The sequence below is a fragment of the Scyliorhinus torazame genome, unplaced genomic scaffold, assembly GCF_047496885.1.
Source record: "Scyliorhinus torazame isolate Kashiwa2021f unplaced genomic scaffold, sScyTor2.1 scaffold_1617, whole genome shotgun sequence".
In the NCBI taxonomy this organism is placed as follows: domain Eukaryota; kingdom Metazoa; phylum Chordata; class Chondrichthyes; order Carcharhiniformes; family Scyliorhinidae; genus Scyliorhinus; species Scyliorhinus torazame.
This window is the reverse complement of record NW_027309344.1, coordinates 1-10,000: the sequence shown is the minus strand read 5'-3', so window position 1 is coordinate 10,000 and position 10,000 is coordinate 1. Positions and strand designations below refer to the sequence as shown.

Below are 10,000 nucleotides of genomic sequence, written 5' to 3'. Positions count from 1 at the left end.
GAATTCTTCGAGACATGATCTACTCCCATTTGGAAGCAAATGGACGTATTAGTGAGAGGCAGCACGGTTTTGTGAAGGGGAGGTCGTGTCTCACTGACTTGATAGAGTTTTTCGAGGAGGTCACTAAGATGATTGATGCAGGTAGGGCAGTGGGTGTTGTCTATATGGACTTCAGTAAGGCCTTTGACAAGGTCCCTCATGGTGGACTAGTACAAAAGGTGAAGTCACACGGGATCAGAGGTGAGCTGGCAAGGTGGATACAGAACTGGCTAGGTCATAGAAGGCAGAGAGTAGCAATGGAGGGATGCTTTTCTAATTGGGGGGCTGTGACCAGTGGTGTTCCACAGGGATCAGTGCTGGGACCTTTGCTCTTTGTAGTATATATAAATGATTTGGAGGAAAATGTAACTGGTCTGATTAGTAAGTTTGCAGACGACACAAAGGTTGGTGGAATTGCGGATAGCGATGAGGACTGTCAGAGGATACAGCAGGATTTAGATTGTCTGGAGACTTGGGCGGAGAGATGGCAGATGGAGTTTAATCCGGACAAATGTGAGGTAATGCATTTTGGAAGGTCTAATGCAGGTCGGGAATATACAGTGAATGGTAGAACCCTCAAGAGTGTTGACAGTCAGAGAGATCTAGGTGTACAGGTCCACAGGTCATTGAAAGGGGCAACACAGGTGGAGAAGGTAGTCAAGAAGGCATACGGCATGCTTGCCTTCATTGGCCGGGGCATTGAGTATAAGAATTGGCAAGTCATGTTGCAGCTGTATAGAACCTTAGTTAGGCCACACTTGGAGTATAGTGTTCAATTCTGGTCGCCACACTACCAGAAGGATGTGGAGGCTTTAGAGAGGGTGCAGAAGAGATTTACCAGAATGTTGCCTGGTATGGAGGGCATTAAGCTATGAGGAGCGCGGTTGAATAAACTCGGTCTGTTCTCACTGGAACGACGGAGGTTGAGGGGCGACCTGATAGAGGTCTACAAAATTATGAGGGGCATAGACAGAGTGGATAGTCAGAGGCTTTTCCCCAGGGTAGAGGGGTCAATTACTAGGGGGCATAGGTTTTAAGGTGAGAGGGGCAAGGTTTAGAGTAGATGTACGAGGCAAGTTTTTTACACAGAGGGTAGTGGGTGCCTGGAACCCGCTACCGGAGGAGGTAGTGGAAGCAGGGACGATAGGGACATTTAAGGGGCATCTTGACAAATACATGAATAGGATGGGAATAGAGGGATACGGACCCAGGAAGTGTAGAAAATTGTAGTTTAGTCGGGCAGCATGGTCGGCACGGGCTTGGAGGGCCGAAGGGCCTGTTCCTGTGCTGTACATTTCTTTGTTCTTTGTTGCAACCCCTCCTCACTCTCACCAATCACTGACCCCTTTACTCTGCCTCAGCTCGGCGCACTCCCCCCCCCCCCCCCGATCGGTTTTCAGGTCAGCTCTGATTGGCTGAGGGGAGGTTGCGGTGGCTGGGGAGGGGGTGGGGGGGGGTGTTGGATGGGGGTGATCATGGAGAAGGCAACAGGGATCTCTCTCCAAGTCCCCGGCGTACTCAGAAAAGACGTACGGCTCCGGCGGCTTCGTCTTGTTTGCGCCGTCTGGTCGATCGGTCCTCTTGAATTTGTTTGTTGGCCCAGCGCTCACGACTGCTGCCCGCGGGAGCTGCCCGCTCACGGAGCCACAACCCACAGCCGACCCCCTCTACTTGTGGGTTGCGCGAGGCACGGTCTGGTGGGTGGTGGGGGGGGGGGGGGGGTCGCGATGGTGCCCCCGGGAGGCGGAGGGAGCGAATGCCGGGGGGGGGGGCTGTTTCGCCCCGGACGCTGTCCAGCCCGTCGGGAGCCGCCGCTCATCCCGGCACGCTCCTGACTTGTGGATGGCGGACAGGCTTTGGAGGGGGAGGGGGAGGGGAGGGGGGGGGCGGAGGGCGGGGATCTGGAGGGGTTAGCGCTGCTGCCTCACAACACCACGGGCCAGGGGTCGATTCCGACCCCGGGTGAATGTTCGTTTGGAGTTTGCACATTTTCTCAGAGATTAAGGTAGAAATTTCAGACGTATGTTGTATTTGAACAAAGAACAAAGAAAATTACAGCACAGGAACAGGCCCTTCGGCCCTTCCAGCCTGCGCCGATCCAGATCCTTTATCTAAACCTGTCGCCTATTTTCCAAGGATCTGCTTCCCTCTGTTCCCCGCCCGTCATATATCTGTCCAGATGCATCTTAAATGACGCTATCGTGCCCGCCTCTACCACCTCCGCTGGCAAAGCGTTCCAGGCACCCACCACCCTCTGCGTAAAAACTTTCCACGCACATCTCCCTGAAACTTTCCCCCTCTCACCTTGAAATCGGGACCCCTTGTAATTGACACCCCCGCTCTTGGAAGAAGCTTGTTGCGATCCACCCTGTCCATACCTCTCATAATTTTGTGGACCTCAATCAGGTCCCCCCTCAACTTCCAACGAAAACAATCCTAATCTACCCAACCTCTCTTCGTAGCTAGCGCCCTCCGTACCAGGCAACATCCTGGTGAACCTCCTCTGCACCCTCTCCAAAGCATCCACATCCTCCTGGTGATGTGGCGACCAGAACTGCACGCAGTATTCCAAATGTGGCCTCACCAGAGTCCTAGACAACTGTAACATGACCCGCCGACTCTTGTACTCAATACCCCGTCCGATGAAGGCAAGCATGCTGTATGCCTTCTTGACCACTCTATCGACCTGCGTTGCCACCTTCAGGGTACAATGGACCTGAACTCCCAGATCTCTCTGTGCATCAATTTTCCCCAGGACCCTTCCATTGACCGTATAGTCCGCTCTTGAATTAGATCTTTGAACATAGAAAATACAGCACAGAACAGGCCCTTCGGTCCACGATGTTGTGCTGAACTTTTGTCCTGGATTAAGAACAAATAAATCTACACTATATCATTTAACCGTAATCCATGTACCTATCCAATAGCTGCTTGAAGGTCCCTAATGTTTCCGACTCAACTACTCCCCCAGGCAGTGCATTCCATGCCCCCACTACTCTCTGGGTAAAGAACCTACCTCTGATATCCCTCCTATATCTTCCACCTTTCACCTTAAATTTATGTCCCCTTGTAATGGTTTGTTCCACCCGGGGAAAAAGTCTCTGACTGTCTACTCTATCTATTCCCCTGATCATCTTATAAACCTCTATCAAGTCGCCCCTCATCCTTCTCCGTTCTAATGAGAAAAGGCCTAGCACCCTCAACCTTTCCTCGTAAGACCTACTCTCCATTCCAGGCAACATCCTGGGTAAATCTTCTTTGCACCTTTTCCAGAGCTTCCACATCCTTCCTAAAATGAGGCGACCAGAACTGTACACAGTACTCCAAATGTGGCCTTACCAAAGTTTTGTACAGCTGCATCATCACCTCACGGCTCTTAAATTCAATCCCTCTGTTAATGAACGCGAGCACACCACAGGCCTTCTTCACAGCTCTATCCACTTGAGTGGCAACTTTCAAAGATGTATGAACATAGACCCCAAGATCTCTCTGCCCCTCCACATTGCCAAGAACTCTACCGTTAACCCTGTATTCCGCATTCATATTTGTCCTTCCAAAATGGACAAACTCACACTTTTCAGGGTTAAACTCCATCTGCCACTTCTCAGCCCAGCTCTGCATCCTATCTATGTCTCTTTGCAGCCGACAACAGCCCTCCTCACTATCCACAACTCCACCAATCACGGCGAATTGGCGCAGGAAGAGTTTAAAAACCTGGGGTAGAGAGTGTTTGACCGCTGCGGTAATTTATTAATAGAAAATTGGTTGGGAGACGGGGGGGGGGGGGGGGGGGAGGGTTGCAATCGAACCATCCTAAAAACAACCTGGGGCTCAGGGGATTGTGTTTAGATTGAGGGGACTCCCTGTGGAGTCAATCAGATTTCACCTCGGTGCGTCCATGTCGTCGGCAGGGGGTGTCGGAGCTAAGGCATCAGGAACTTTTATTGGGATTGCAGGTCCTGTCCGATTCTGGGTGAAGCTGTGCCCGCCGGTCGGGGACTCTTTCCCTGCAGTTCGGTTTAAAAAGAGATTAACGGTCTTTGGAGCGGGGCAGACTTGTCTGAGGACCTGGGGGAATGGGCAATGAGTGGGGAGGGCCCAACCGTTGAAACAAGCCGAGCGGCAGCTCCAGAAGCCGTGCAGCAAGAGTTTCTGCTTGGGTTCTGGCAGGGGTCAGATCTTATCTTCGCGTCGGTTTACGGGGCGGTTGCAAGTTATTTTCTGCCGCGACATCAAAGATATCTTAATTCTGCGTTAGCAATCGGGTTTGTTCACGATCAACCGCATCCCCCCTTCTTTGCCAGAATCGCGGGGAGTCGGGGGAGGTCTTGGCGCGCGCCGCGGTGCACTGACCTTGCCGTGTTTGCCGTGCTTGCCGTGTTTCCCGTGTTTGTGAGCTTTCTTCTCCTTCTTGTGGTGCTTCTTGTGGGGTCCGCAGGGGTGTCCGCCGGGGGCTCCAGGGGGGCAGGGGAAGGGCTGGGTGGGGTATCCAGGCTGGCAGGGAGGAGGGAAGGCAGGGTGCCCGGGCCCGACACCGTGGTGGGGGCCGTGGGTGGTGGTCGTGGTGGGGGCCGTGGTGGTGGTCAGGGTACGGCCCGGGGTGGGGTCCAGGGTACGGACCGGGGTAGGGACCAGGATGAGGGCCATGGTGGGGGCCCGGGGTGGGGTCCAGGGTAGGGTCCAGGGTAGGGGCCAGGTTGAGGGCCGGGGTAGGGCCCAACCGGTGGGTAGGCTGGGTCCCCGCCCGGGGGGTGAGGAGGGGGCCCTCCGGGAACTGGGCAAGGCGGACCTGTGGAGAAAGGAGGAGAAAAAGGAACAAGATCACTTTGGGGTGTGGGGAGGGAGGAGCCAGGCCCGTTGTCAAAGTATTTTATCCCACACTCAACCCGGGGAAAATTCGAAATCGAAAACTCTCACCACAATTGTTACCGCGGTACAAAAGGGGCGGTGGTCAGTTGGCCTCCGATTGGATGAGGCGTTTCCAGGGGAGGAAGGGGGATTGAAAAGACGCAGAGCCCGGACGTGCTCCTTTTGTGTGCAGAGGGCGAGCCCCCGCTTCGGAAAAAACGACTCTCACTTTCCCGCAATATTTCCCTCGCCTCCCGCCCACCCCGTCTCCGGGACCTCTGGGAGGGTCAGTGCTGAGGGAGCGCCGCACTGTGGGAGGGTCAGTGCTGAGGGAGCGCCGCACTGTGGGAGGGTCAGTGCTGAGGGAGCGCCGCACTGTGGGAGGGTCAGTGCTGAGGGAGCTCCGCACCGTGGGAGGGTCAGTGCTGAGGGAGCTCCGCACTGTGGGAGGGTCAGTGCTGAGAGAGTGCCGCACTGTGGGAGGGTCAGTGCTGAGGGAGCTCCGCACTGTGGGAGGGTCAGTGCTGAGGGAGCGCCGCACTGTGGGGAGGGTCAGTGCTGAGGGAGCGCCGCACTGTGGGAGGGTCAGTGCTGAGGGAGCTCCGCACTGTGGGAGGGTCAGTGCTGTGGGAGCGCCGCACTGTGCGAGGGTCAGTGCTGAGGGAGCGCCGCACTGTGGCAGGGTCAGTGCTGAGGGAGCTCCGCACTGTGGGAGGGTCAGTGCTGAGGGAGCTCCCGCACTGTGGGAGTGTCAGTGCTGAGGGAGCACCCGCACTGTGGGAGGGTCAGTGCTGAGGGAGCTCCGCACTGTGGGAGTGTCAGTGCTGAGGGAGCTCCGCACTGTGGGAGGGTCAGTGCTGAGGGAGCTCCGCACTGTGGGAGGGTCAGTGCTGAGGGAGCTCCGCACTGTGGGAGTGTCAGTGTTGAGGGAGCTCCGCACTGTGGGAGAGTCAGTGCTGAGGGAGCGCCGCACTGTGGGAGGGTCAGTGCTGAGGGAGCTCCGCACTGTGGGAGGGTCAGTGCTGAGGGAGCTCCGCACTGTGGGAGGGTCAGTGCTGAGGGAGCGCCGCACTGTGGGAGGGTCAGTGCTGAGGGAGCTCCGCACTGTGGGAGGGTCAGTGCTGAGGGAGCGCCGCACTGTGGGAGGGGTCGGTGCTGAGGGAGCTCCGCACTGTGGGAGGGTCAGTGCTGAGGGAGCTCCGCACTGTGGGAGGGTCGGTGCTGAGGGAGCTCCGCACTGCGGGAGGGTCAGTGCTGAGGGAGGGTCAGTGCTGAGGGAGGGTCAGTGCTGAGGGAGGGTCGGTGCTGAGGGAGGGTCAGTGCGGAGGGAGGGTCGGTGCGGAGGGAGGGTCGCTGCTGAGGGAGGGTCAGTGCTGAGGGAGCGCCGCACTGTGGGAGGGTCAGTGCTGAGGGAGCTCCGCACTGTGGGAGGGTCAGTGCTGAGGGAGCGCCGCACTGTGGGAGGGTCAGTGCTGAGGGAGCTCCGCACTGTGGGGGGGGTCAGTGCTGAGGGAGCTCCGCACTGTGGGAGGGTCAGTGCTGAGGGAGCTCCGCACTGTGGGGAGGGTCGGTGCTGAGGGAGCTCCGCACTGTGGGAGGGTCAGTGCTGAGGGAGCTCCGCACTCTGGGAGGGTCGGTGCTGAGGGAGCGCCGCACTGTGGGAGGGTCAGTGCTGAGGGAGCGCCGCACTGTGGGAGGGTCAGTGCTGAGGGAGCACCGCACTGTGGGAGGGTCAGTGCTGAGGGGAGCGCCGCACTGTGGGAGGGTCAGTGCCGAGGGAGCGCCGCACTGTGGGAGGGTCAGTGCTGAGGGAGCGCCGCACTGTGGGAGGGTCAGTGCTGAGGGAGCGCCGCACTGTGGGAGGGTCAGTGCTGAGGGAGCGCCGCACTGTGGGAGGGTCAGTACTGAGGGAGCGCCCGCACTGTGGGAGGGTCAGTGCTGAGGGAGCGCCGCACTGTGGGAGGGTCAGTGCTGAGGGAGCGCCGCACTGTGGAGGGTCAGTGCTGAGCGAGCTCCGCACTGTGGGAGGGTCGGTGCTGAGGGAGCTCCGCACTGTGAGAGGGTCAGTGCTGAGGGAGTGCCGCACTGTGGGAGGGTCAGTGCTGAGCGAGCTCCGCACTGTGGGAGGGTCGGTGCTGAGGGAGCTCCGCACTGTGAGAGGGTCAGTGCTGAGGGAGTGCCGCACTGTGGGAGGGTCAGTGCTGAGGGAGTGCCGCACTGTGGGAGGGTCAGTGCTGAGCGAGCTCCGCACTGTGGGAGGGTCGGTGCTGAGGGAGCTCCGCACTGTGAGAGGGTCAGTGCTGAGGGAGTGCCGCACTGTGGGAGGGTCTGTGCTGAGGGAGCTCCGCACTGTGGGAGGGTCAGTGCTGAGGGAGCTCCGCACTGTGAGAGGGTCAGTGCTGAGGGAGTGCCGCACTGTGGGAGGGTCGGTGCTGAGGGAGCTCCGCACTGTGAGAGGGTCGGTGCTGAGGGAGCTCCGCACTGTGGAGGGTCAGTGCTGAGGGAGCGCCGCACTGTGGGAGGGTCGGTGCTGAGGGAGCTCCGCACTGTGGGTGGGTCAGTGCTGAGGGAGCTCCGCACTGTGGGAGGGTCAGTGCTGAGGGAGCTCCGCACTGTGGGAGGGTCAGTGCTGAGGGAGCGCCGCACTGTGGGAGGGTCGGTGCTGAGGGAGCTCCGCACTGTGAGAGGGTCAGTGCTGAGGGAGTGCCGCACTGTGGGAGGGTCAGTGTGAGGGAGCTCCGCACTGTGGGAGGGTCGGTGCTGAGGGAGCGCCGCACTGTGGGAGGGTCAGTGCTGAGGGAGCTCCGCACTGTGGGAGTGTCAGTGCTGAGGGAGCGCCGCACTGTGGGAGGGTCAGTGCTGAGGGAGCTCCGCACTGTGGGAGGGTCAGTGCTGAGGGAGCGCCGCACTGTGGGAGGGTCAGTGCCGAGGGAGCTCCGCACTGTGGGAGGGTCAGTGCTGAGGGAGCTCCGCACTGTGGGAGGGTCAGTGCTGAGGGAGCGCCGCACTGTGGGAGGGTCAGTGCTGAGGGAGCGCCGCACTGTGGGAGGGTCAGTGCTGAGGGAGGGTCAGTGCTGAGGGAGGGTCAGTGCTGAGGGAACTCCGCACTGTGGGAGGGTCAGTGCTGAGGGAGGGTCAGTGCTGAGGGAGGGTCAGTGCTGAGGGAGCTCCGCACTGTGGGAGGGTCAGTGCTGAGGGAGGGTCGGTGCTGAGGGAGGGTCAGTGCTGAGGGAGGGTCGGTGCTGAGGGGGCGCCGCACTGTGGGAGGGTCAGTGCTGTGGGAGGGTCAGTGCTGAGGGAGGGTCAGTGCTGAGGGAGGGTCAGTGCGGAGGGAGGGTCAGTGCGGAGGGAGGGTCAGTGCTGAGGGAGGGTCAGTGCGGAGGGAGGGTCAGTGCTGAGGGAGGGTCAGTGCTGAGGGAGGGTCAGTGCGGAGGGAGGGTCAGTGCTGAGGGAGGGTCAGTGCTGAGGGAGCTCCGCACTGTGGGAGGGTCAGTGCTGAGGAGCGCCGCACTGTGGGAGGGTCAGTGCTGAGGGAGCTCCGCACTGTGGGAGGGTCAGTGCTGAGGGAGCGCCGCACTGTGGGAGGGTCGGTGCTGAGGGAGGGTCAGTGCTGAGGGAGGGTCGGTGCTGAGGGAGGGTCAGTGCGGAGGGAGGGTCAGTGCGGAGGGAGGGTCAGTGCGGAGGGAGCTCCGACACACACAAGCAGCAAAGGATCAGAAATCTACGGACAATGCCTGGGACCGTCCGATTCACCCCCGCTAGGTCAGGGTGGGGGTGTTGCTGTTCAACAAGACTGCCCCAGCCCCCAATGCCTACCCACCCCCAGGCAGAGACCCTGAGCAGAGACAGAGAGAGAGAGAGAGAGAGAGAGAGACAGAGAGAGACAGAGAGAGAGACAGAGAGAGAGAGAGAGAGACAGAGAGAGAGACAGAGAGAGACAGAGAGAGAGAGACAGAGAGAGAGACAGAGAGAGACAGAGAGAGACAGAGAGAGAGACAGAGAGAGAGACAGAGAGAGACAGAGAGAGAGAGAGAGAGACAGAGAGAGAGAGAGAGACAGAGAGAGAGACAGAGAGAGAGAGACAGAGAGAGAGAGACAGAGAGAGACACAGAGAGAGACAAGGAGAGAGAGACAGAAACAGAGAGAGACAGAGAGAGAACGAGAGAGAGAGAGAGAGAGAGATAGACAGAGAGAGAGAGACAGAGAGAGAGAGAGAGAGAGACAGAGAGAGACAGAGACAGTGAGAGAGACAGAGACAGTGAGAGAGACAGAGACAGAGCAGGGAGAGAGAGACGCAGATCGTTCCCACGGGAAGCGTTGAAGAGAGGAGGTGTCCTCTCAGGCCCGGCTCTGTCCGCTGGTCACCTACCTGGTGGGTTCCACATCTCTCGAGGATCTGCCTTTCTTGCGGGCTCTGGAGAGAGAGAGAGGAAGGCGGAGATGATTAGAGTCCCCTTGACCGAGCGTCTAAAACCGACTGCGGGGCAAGGGCGCTCAAATGTTCGAGCCCCCCCCGGCCCACCCTCCGTCGAATCCCCTCCGCTCGCTCTCCGGTGCAAACACATCCCCTCCTGCAGCGCGGGGCGGCGGGCGCGAAAGACAGAGGGCGGGGCACCAGATGGATGGACCGCAGAAGCGACGTCGACCTGCGGCTGTGCAGAAACCATTCGGTGGTTCCCACGTCACACGCCTGCGCGCCCTGCCGCTGGGCGGGGTCCTGGGAGGGGGGCTCGGGCAGCGTTACCAGCGGACGGCCGGAACCCCACCCCCCTGGGCTCGAATCGCCCCCCCCCCCCCCACACACACCCCCACCCCGGGGCGGTTGGTGGAATTGGAGTTGGGAGGGAATGGCTCTGGGGTTCTGGAATCCTCTCGTTGCGAGTGATCCCGTTGTCGTTTAAACAGCAATAAATAAAACGCCGGCGGGTTCGCTGATATCCTCGAGGGCGCGACATGGGGGGGGGGGGGGAATCGGGCCTACACGCGACTTACAGACCCCCCCCCCACACATACACAGAGCTGTGTCTCTGTCTCTCTCTCAGTCTCTCTCTCTCTCTCTGTCTCTCTCTCTCTCTCTCTGTCTCTCTCTCTCTCTGTCTCTCTCTGTCTCTCT

The 10,000-nt window shown here is 59.4% G+C and overlaps 1 long non-coding RNA gene across 1 annotated transcript in view; it reads right to left on the bottom strand.

Moving 5' to 3' along the window:
- The window catches only part of LOC140407586 (uncharacterized), a 17,281-nt gene extending 7,877 nt beyond the window's left edge, over positions 1-9,404 (bottom strand). Inside the window, exons 1-2 of the long non-coding RNA XR_011939708.1 lie at positions 9,257-9,404; positions 4,393-4,828 (exon numbers count right to left, since the gene is read on the bottom strand). This is a non-coding gene — a long non-coding RNA (uncharacterized lncRNA). The remainder of the gene's footprint in view (positions 1-4,392; positions 4,829-9,256) is intronic.
- Positions 9,405-10,000: the final 596 nt, after the last annotated feature.